The sequence below is a fragment of the Chrysochloris asiatica genome, unplaced genomic scaffold (assembly GCF_000296735.1).
Source record: "Chrysochloris asiatica unplaced genomic scaffold, ChrAsi1.0 scaffold00022, whole genome shotgun sequence".
Taxonomy (NCBI): Eukaryota; Metazoa; Chordata; class Mammalia; order Afrosoricida; family Chrysochloridae; genus Chrysochloris; species Chrysochloris asiatica.
In genome coordinates, this window is record NW_006408540.1 from 1,789,433 (window position 1) to 1,796,951 (window position 7,519).

Genomic DNA, 7,519 nt, shown 5'->3' on the forward strand with positions numbered 1-7,519 from the left:
CTGTACATGGGGTTGCTATGAGTCGGTTCCGACTCAATGGCACCTGACAACAACAACATGGTGAAGCCAAAAACTCTACATTTCTAACAAATTTCTAAATAAAGCTATTGCTGCCAGTCTGAGAACCATACTTTAAGTAACAAGGTGGAACATTCATTTCATATATAATTCATATATATATATATATATATATATATTCAGTGTTAGAATTCTCCCCATTCATGTGGAAAGCTTGGATTTCATGCTTGGCCAATGTACTCTGGGCACAGTGACAAACCATCTGTAGTGAAGACGTATGTGTTGCTATGATACTGACCACTGTCTCTTGGTCTACATACAGGTATTCTTCATGAGCACAATTAAGTGTTCTGCAATACCCATTCTTCCATTGTTTGTTATGATCCACACAGTCGGATGCCTTTACATAGTCAATAAAGCACAAGTAAACATATTTCTGGTATTCTCTGGTCTGCATGGGATAAAAATGTAGAACAAAATTTTAAATCATAAAAAAATAGGCTTAACGGTTCATAAGCACTGGTGGAACCCTTGTGACTAGGCACTTAGACACCCTTCAAACCTGGATCTGAGCCCTCCTCTCTTTCAACCAGACAAAAACAGATCATAAAGTGAACAATAACACCCATGAAAAATATACTCCTCAGAAAAATCAACCATATGAGATCAAAAACAAACTAAACCAGACCCACCGCCATCAGTCTATTTCAATTCATAGCAACCCAAAGCACAGAGTGAAACTGCCCCATACAGTTTCCAAGACTGTAAAGCTTTACCAAAGCAAATTATCTCATGAGGTCCTTCTTCTGCAGAGCTGCTAGTGGGTTCAAGCCACCGACCTTTCAGTTAGCAGCCAAACACTTAACCCACTGAGCCAGTAGGACTCCTTATATGAGACCAAAAGGGCAGCATTGGCCCAAATACAAAGTTCAGAAGTCAGGAAGGGGAAGGTAAGAAGGACAAATGGAAATGGAACCCAGGGAGGAAGTAGGGAAAGGACTGTTACATCAAAGGCATTGAAATTGTCACAAAACAAAATGTATATAAATTGGTGAATGGAAAACTAATTTGCTCTGTATATTTTCACCAAAAACACAATAAAATATTCTAAAAAATACAGTATGTTTACCAAGAATACTTTGGCATGAAGGCCATACTCTTTTTGTGTAACATTTGCACCTCATACCCCTAAGGATATAAGTCCAAGATTGTTGTTGTTAATTGTCATCTAGTCTGTTCAAACTCATAGTGTCCCTTTATAGGGTATCCAAGGAGTAATTGGTAGATTTGAACCACCAACAGTGTGGTTAACTGTCCAAGATAGATGATTTTAAACATTTAAAAATAGTTCATTTAGCCAAAATAATGAGATGACTTACACAGAAATTTATTCATGCTATTCATTCAGTGGCATTTAATAGTTGCCTCTAGATACTTGATTGAAAATTGATAAGAAAAAAAGAACAAGAGTCCTTGCCTTCAACGCATACAGGAAACAAAATACCAAACCCACTGTTGTCAGATAGATTCCAACTCATAGCAATCCTACAGGATAGAGTAGAATTGCCCCATGGGGTTTCCAAGGCTGTAATCTTTATGGAGGACTCTTGGTGTGGTGCTGTAGGATCAGCACTGGACTGCTCACCAAAAGGTCCATGGTTCAAACCCACCAGCCACTACTTGAAAACCCTATGCTGGGTTGCTATGAGTCAGAACCAATTCAACAGCACTTAACAATAACAACAGACTCCTTGCTGTCTTCCCTACAGTCACTTTGCCCCCTTAGAGTTACTCACCTGCTAAGTGCATCTTCACCTTAGGGCCATTGCTGTAGCTCTAACTTCCGCCTAGAACATTCTTTCCTCAGGTGCCTGCTTGACTAACTCCCTCAATTCCTTCAATTCTTTGTTCATATATCAACTTCTTGATCAAAGCCCTAGTCTGATGTCCTTCTTCCCTCACCCTTTCACTCCTAATCCCATATTTTCTGCTCCTGTTTTTAACTTATTATTTTATAACACTAAAGTGTAATATCAGAGCTCTGGTGGCACCATAGTTAAAGTGCATAGCTGCTAACCAAATGGCTGGCATTTTGAATCCACCAAGTGCTCCTTGGTAGAAGGATGTAGTAGTCTGCTTCCATACAGATTTACAGCCTTAGAAATGCTATGGAGCAGTTTGGAATTCACTCAATAACACACAGTATGGTAAGAAGTGATAGTACATTATAAATGAAACCAAGCCAACTGTTGTTGAGTCCATTCCAACTCATAGTAAGCCAATCGAATACAGCAGAACTTCCCTGTAGGGTTTCCTAAACTATAATTTTTACAAGAAGAGATCACCAAATCATTTTTCCCACAAAGCAGCTGGTGGATTCAAACTACCAGTCAGGTACTTTAACCACTATACCACCAGGGCTCCATTCCTACCATACTCGATAATTTATTTGTTATATTTATTACTTATAATCACACACACACACCCCTCCCCAGCCTTATGTATGTTCAAGCAGAGCAGGGATCTTTGTTTGGTTCCCTGCTGTGTCTCCAGTCGTCAGAAGAGTGCCAGAGTGCCCTCTATAGATTCATTAATGTTAAGCATTATCCCACTGTCTCATACAAGATCTTCACTGTCAGAGAGCTGAGTTAAGAGAGCTGAACTGAGCTGACAAGTGTCATAGTAGTCAATTAAACCAAAATGAAAGTAACAATCAAGTTTTTAATCACTTACTGCAATGGTATAAGCAAAAGATCACGTCTGGTGAAGGTGACTGGTTTGCCTTTGTTCTATTTTTCCCCAGGAACAGCTCCTCAATGAAGGTCAAATGGATCCACACAAACCAGGGGGTCATGTGACTGCTCAAGAATGAACACCCTGGACAAAAGACTCATGCAGGTTTATGGGTTAGAGAGGGGGGCTGTGAAGTGAGGAGTAGGGAACAAGTACTAAGAGAGAGTGGGGAAAAGTGTCTTCAAGATTCTCCCTTTTCTCACCAATAAACAAGCTTCAGCAGAGGCACCAAGGAAGTTCCCCCACTCATAATGAAGCCACTCTTGGAAAGTGCTTCAGCTAGGCGTGTAGATCTGCAAAAGAGCAAGGCTGGCTCGGGGCTCAACTGGGGCAGGCTTCAGCCCTTAACTGAGTCCCTTCAGAGATTGTCGTGTTCATTTGTTGGTGAAGGCAGCTTTCCTCCAAAGGTGTGCCAGGTAAAGCCTTTGTAATTGCATCTGGTCAGGCATGAAAAATCACACACAGGATTTTAGCCAAGAGCCAGACTTCTCGTCTGCAACCTCTCAAATTCTTACCCTATAACTTTGTGTGGAGTTTCCCAGAGTTTCTCCTATGAATTCAGGGATAGCAGTCTTAGATCTTTGCACTACTGATGCCTGCTGTTCATGTTGATTATTAAGAACATTCCTCACCCCACCTAGGCTGCAACTAGACCCACTCCATATTTGAGCCAAGGATGACATCTCTTCAAGCTCCAAAGCTATGCTTCATTCCCTATAAATCTTTCTGAGCCAAATAGTGTGTTGAACAGTGTAGAGCATGTTCAGATTCCCCATCCATGCTTTGACACCAGTTCACCACAAGAGAAACTCCTACAACCACTAGACAATTACTTAGCCTGTTGGCTGGTGGCCTACTATCTCTTCCAATGGCCAGAAATGTCTGTATTCCACCACCAGACACAACTTAGGTTCAAGATAAGATTTTTCCATCACAATGAGTTCACTATTTTTCACTTCCAAAATGGTGCTTCTGAGTTTTGTTGATGGATGGGGTAAACAACCTAAATTTATTATTTGTCATGATGATTTCTTTCAGGGAGTTGCAAGCTACTTTTATGGAATGAAACAATTACTGCGGCATCCAAAATGCTAGAGTTAGTGAAAAAAAGCATGTACTCAACATAGCTAACCTAAAGTGTACAAGGTATTTGTACTTCCTTGAAAGAAAGTTACTAAATGAATGGAGAAAACCTTTCTTGTCATACATTATTCAAATGCAATTTGAATATAATCTTGTTATACATTATTCAAATACAATTTTTCAAACAGCAAATAAATACTCTAAAATGCCCCAGTGTTGAAGGATACATCAATACTGGATGAAGTTCATTCACAATGTTTTATTTAGAAACAGTTGAAGAGTCCAATTTTCTATTACTTCTAAAATGTACATTTTATAGCTTTTTTTTCATTGTTGAATTCCATGTCAATTCCCCAGTTCCTTAACCCACCCTTACCACAGTGTCACTGTTTTCATCAAAGGCAGAATAATTGTGCCAGACAGGGCATCAAGAATCCTCTGGTAAAAGTGGTTTGTGTGACTGTGGATCAGTTACTAGTTCTCTGTTTCTTTGTCTGTAAAATAAAGTGGTTGGATGCGATCATCTCAAATACTTTTTTTAGTAATGTATTTTCATGATTGCATATTTTAGGAAGAATCAGCACAATTTTAAGGGTTAGAAATAATTGGTCATTATTAGTGCCTATTCAAAATCAGAATCAAGTAATAAATTGGAACTTCAATTATTCTTTAAGAGTTCAGCAATAGTTATTTATAAATATATTGTTTAATACCCATGGCTGACTCTACCTATATTTTTGGATGGATTACAACCCTTTGAGGTAAGTAGGGCAAACATAATTATACTAATTTTACATATTCATCCATTTGATCCATCTATTAGTCAGTTTTTTAAGCACCTACTAGGGACTTGTTAGGTCAAGGATGCAAAGTTCTTAAACAGTTCTTGTTTTTAAGTATTAGATAGATACGATATAAATTAATGGCAATAACAATTATGTTGTTGTTGTTATGTGCTGTGGAGTCGGTACCTACTCATAGCGACCCTGTACAGAGTTTCCAAGGCTGTAAATATTTGCAGGAGCAGAAAGCCTCATCTTTCTCCCGTGGAACCGCTGGTAGTTTCGAACTGCTGACCTTGCGGTTTGCAGCCTGATTCGTAACCACTATGCTACCAGAGCTCCTTAATAACATTTATAGTGGTGCAGTAATTAAAATGCCCAAGAGCTATCCAAAAGGTTGGTGGTTCAAACCCACAATTACATAGCTGGAGAGGGATGTGGCAGTTTCATTCTGTAAACATTACAGCCTTGGAAACTTTGTGAGACAGTCTCTGGTAGTGTAATGGTTACGAATCAGGCTGCTAACCTCAAGGTCGGCAGTTCAAAACTACCAGCTGCTCCGCGGGAGAAAGATGAGGCTTTCTGCTCCCATAAAGATTTATAGCCTTGGAAACCCTGTACAGGGTCGCTATAGGTCAGAACTGACTCAACAGCACTTAACAGCAACAACAACACTTTTTTTTTAACTTCCCACCCCTGTAATTATAAGCCAACTACTTAAAATTAATCTCTTTCTCTTGCCTATTGGTTATGTTTCTCTGAAGAACGCAGGTAAGAATGTTTAGTTAGACATTTAGATAAATGGTTTGGTGGCTCAGGATGGTTATTCAGGCTGGAAATGGAGGTCATAGTCATATCTATGGGAATTAAAACCATGGATGATGTCCAAGAACAGAAATATGAAAACAACAATTTCTTCTACAATCAACTAGAAGGAAGAGATTGCAAAACATATGTCATGCTACTCTCCAAAAAACACACACACAAAGGGGTCAAAAATCAAGAAACTGGTGAAAGAGATAGTATTAAAGAATTATTGATAATATTTATATGTTACATTGGTGTTGTTTCCATGCTTTTAAAAATGTTTTCTTTTAGCAATAAAACTAAAGGTTCAAATCCATCCAGAGACACTGTTTATAGGTGAGATGATATGATATATGGAATCTTTTACAAATTAAAACGCAGAGGAATGAGTGAAGGTCAAAAGGAAAAGATTGGTCATGAATTGAATCTGGGAGATGGGTACCTGGGCATTCATTATTTTATACTTCCTAATTATGTAAATGTATAAAGGAGCTCTGGTAGTGTAGTGGTTACGAATTGGGCTGCTAACCTCACAGTCAGCAGTTCGAAACTACTAGCTGTTCTGGGGGAGAAAGATGAGGCTTTTTGCTCCTGTAAAGATTTACAGCCTCGGAAACCCTGTACAGTGTCACTATGAGTCAAAACCAACTTCACAGCACATAACAACAACAAATATATATGTATATTTAAATATATATCTGGTTACATTTTTCCATAATAAAACAATTACAAGAAGAGAACTAAATGATTAAGTTTCAAAGACTAAGAGGGCAGTGAATTTAAAGACAAAGAACAAACAAATAGCCCCCACTGCTATTGAGTCCATTGTGACTAAGAGCAAGCCTATAGTGCAAAGTAGACTGTCAATCTTTACTGGAGAAGAAAGCCTCACCTTTCTCCCACAGAGAGGTTGGTGGGTTCAAACTGTTGACTTTTCACTTAGAACACCAATGTGTATAACCCACTGCACTGCCAGGGCTTCTTGAGTTTCAAAAAGGAAGTGGGGAAAAAATGACAAAATCTAGTAATAAATGAAGTAAGATAAGAAAAAGTTCACTCAATCTGATGAACAGAAAGACACTTACTCATTTTTGAGCAAGTATTATGTGCTTGGCACTATTCTGGAGACTGGGTACATAATAGTGTGAACAAAATATTTTTAAAAACCTGACTTCCTCAGTGCTACCTCCTAGTTTCAGCACAGTGGTGGAGAGTAACATTCTAAGAGCACTGAGGTAGAGTTATGAGGATGTGAGGAAGTAAAAACAAAAAGTCAGTACAAATTTCAAAGGTGTGGCAGGCAAGAGAAAATGAAAATAGAGCAATGGCTGGAGGGGGTATCCCAGACATGGCCTCTCTCCCCACATACACACAGCACACACCTTTTTCTTAATGTGGGAGAGACTTGAGAATGTGAGCAAGATATGGAGATAGAATCAGTAAAAAGGGAGAGGGTTTTTTAAAAATCAATCAAAACCTTACATTAGATGGGAGGTAATTGGATCAGGTCACAGTGTAGGGCTCATCCATGACTAAGAAAGGCCCAGTTTTTTCCCCCTGGTCTACAGAAAAAGAAGTGAAGATGGATACTGTGGGATGAAACTGCACTCAGATAATTTAGCCTGCCTAGACTATAAGTATTATGTGCAAAGTGGAGCCTGAGTCCTTCCTTGGAAACCCTGTACAGGGTCGCTATAAGTCAGAACCAACTCAATGGCACTTAATACGTAACAACAACAGACCATAAGGATCCTGTGAAAAGTGGATCCAATGCATGGCACAGATACTCTAGTTTCCAGACCACTTGGAAATTTGCTTCTTCCTAGTTTGTTTCTTAGTCTGGAAGCTCCACAGAAACCTAACCACCATAGTTGACCCTGCTGATATTTGAAACACCAGTTATATAGCTTCCTTTTGACCCTTCCAGTCAAGATATGGAAAGTGATTCAAGTTAGGTTGTTGTTGTTGTTATTAGGTGCCATCGAGTCGGTACTGACCCAAAGTGAACTTATGCACAGCAGAACAAAACACTGCCC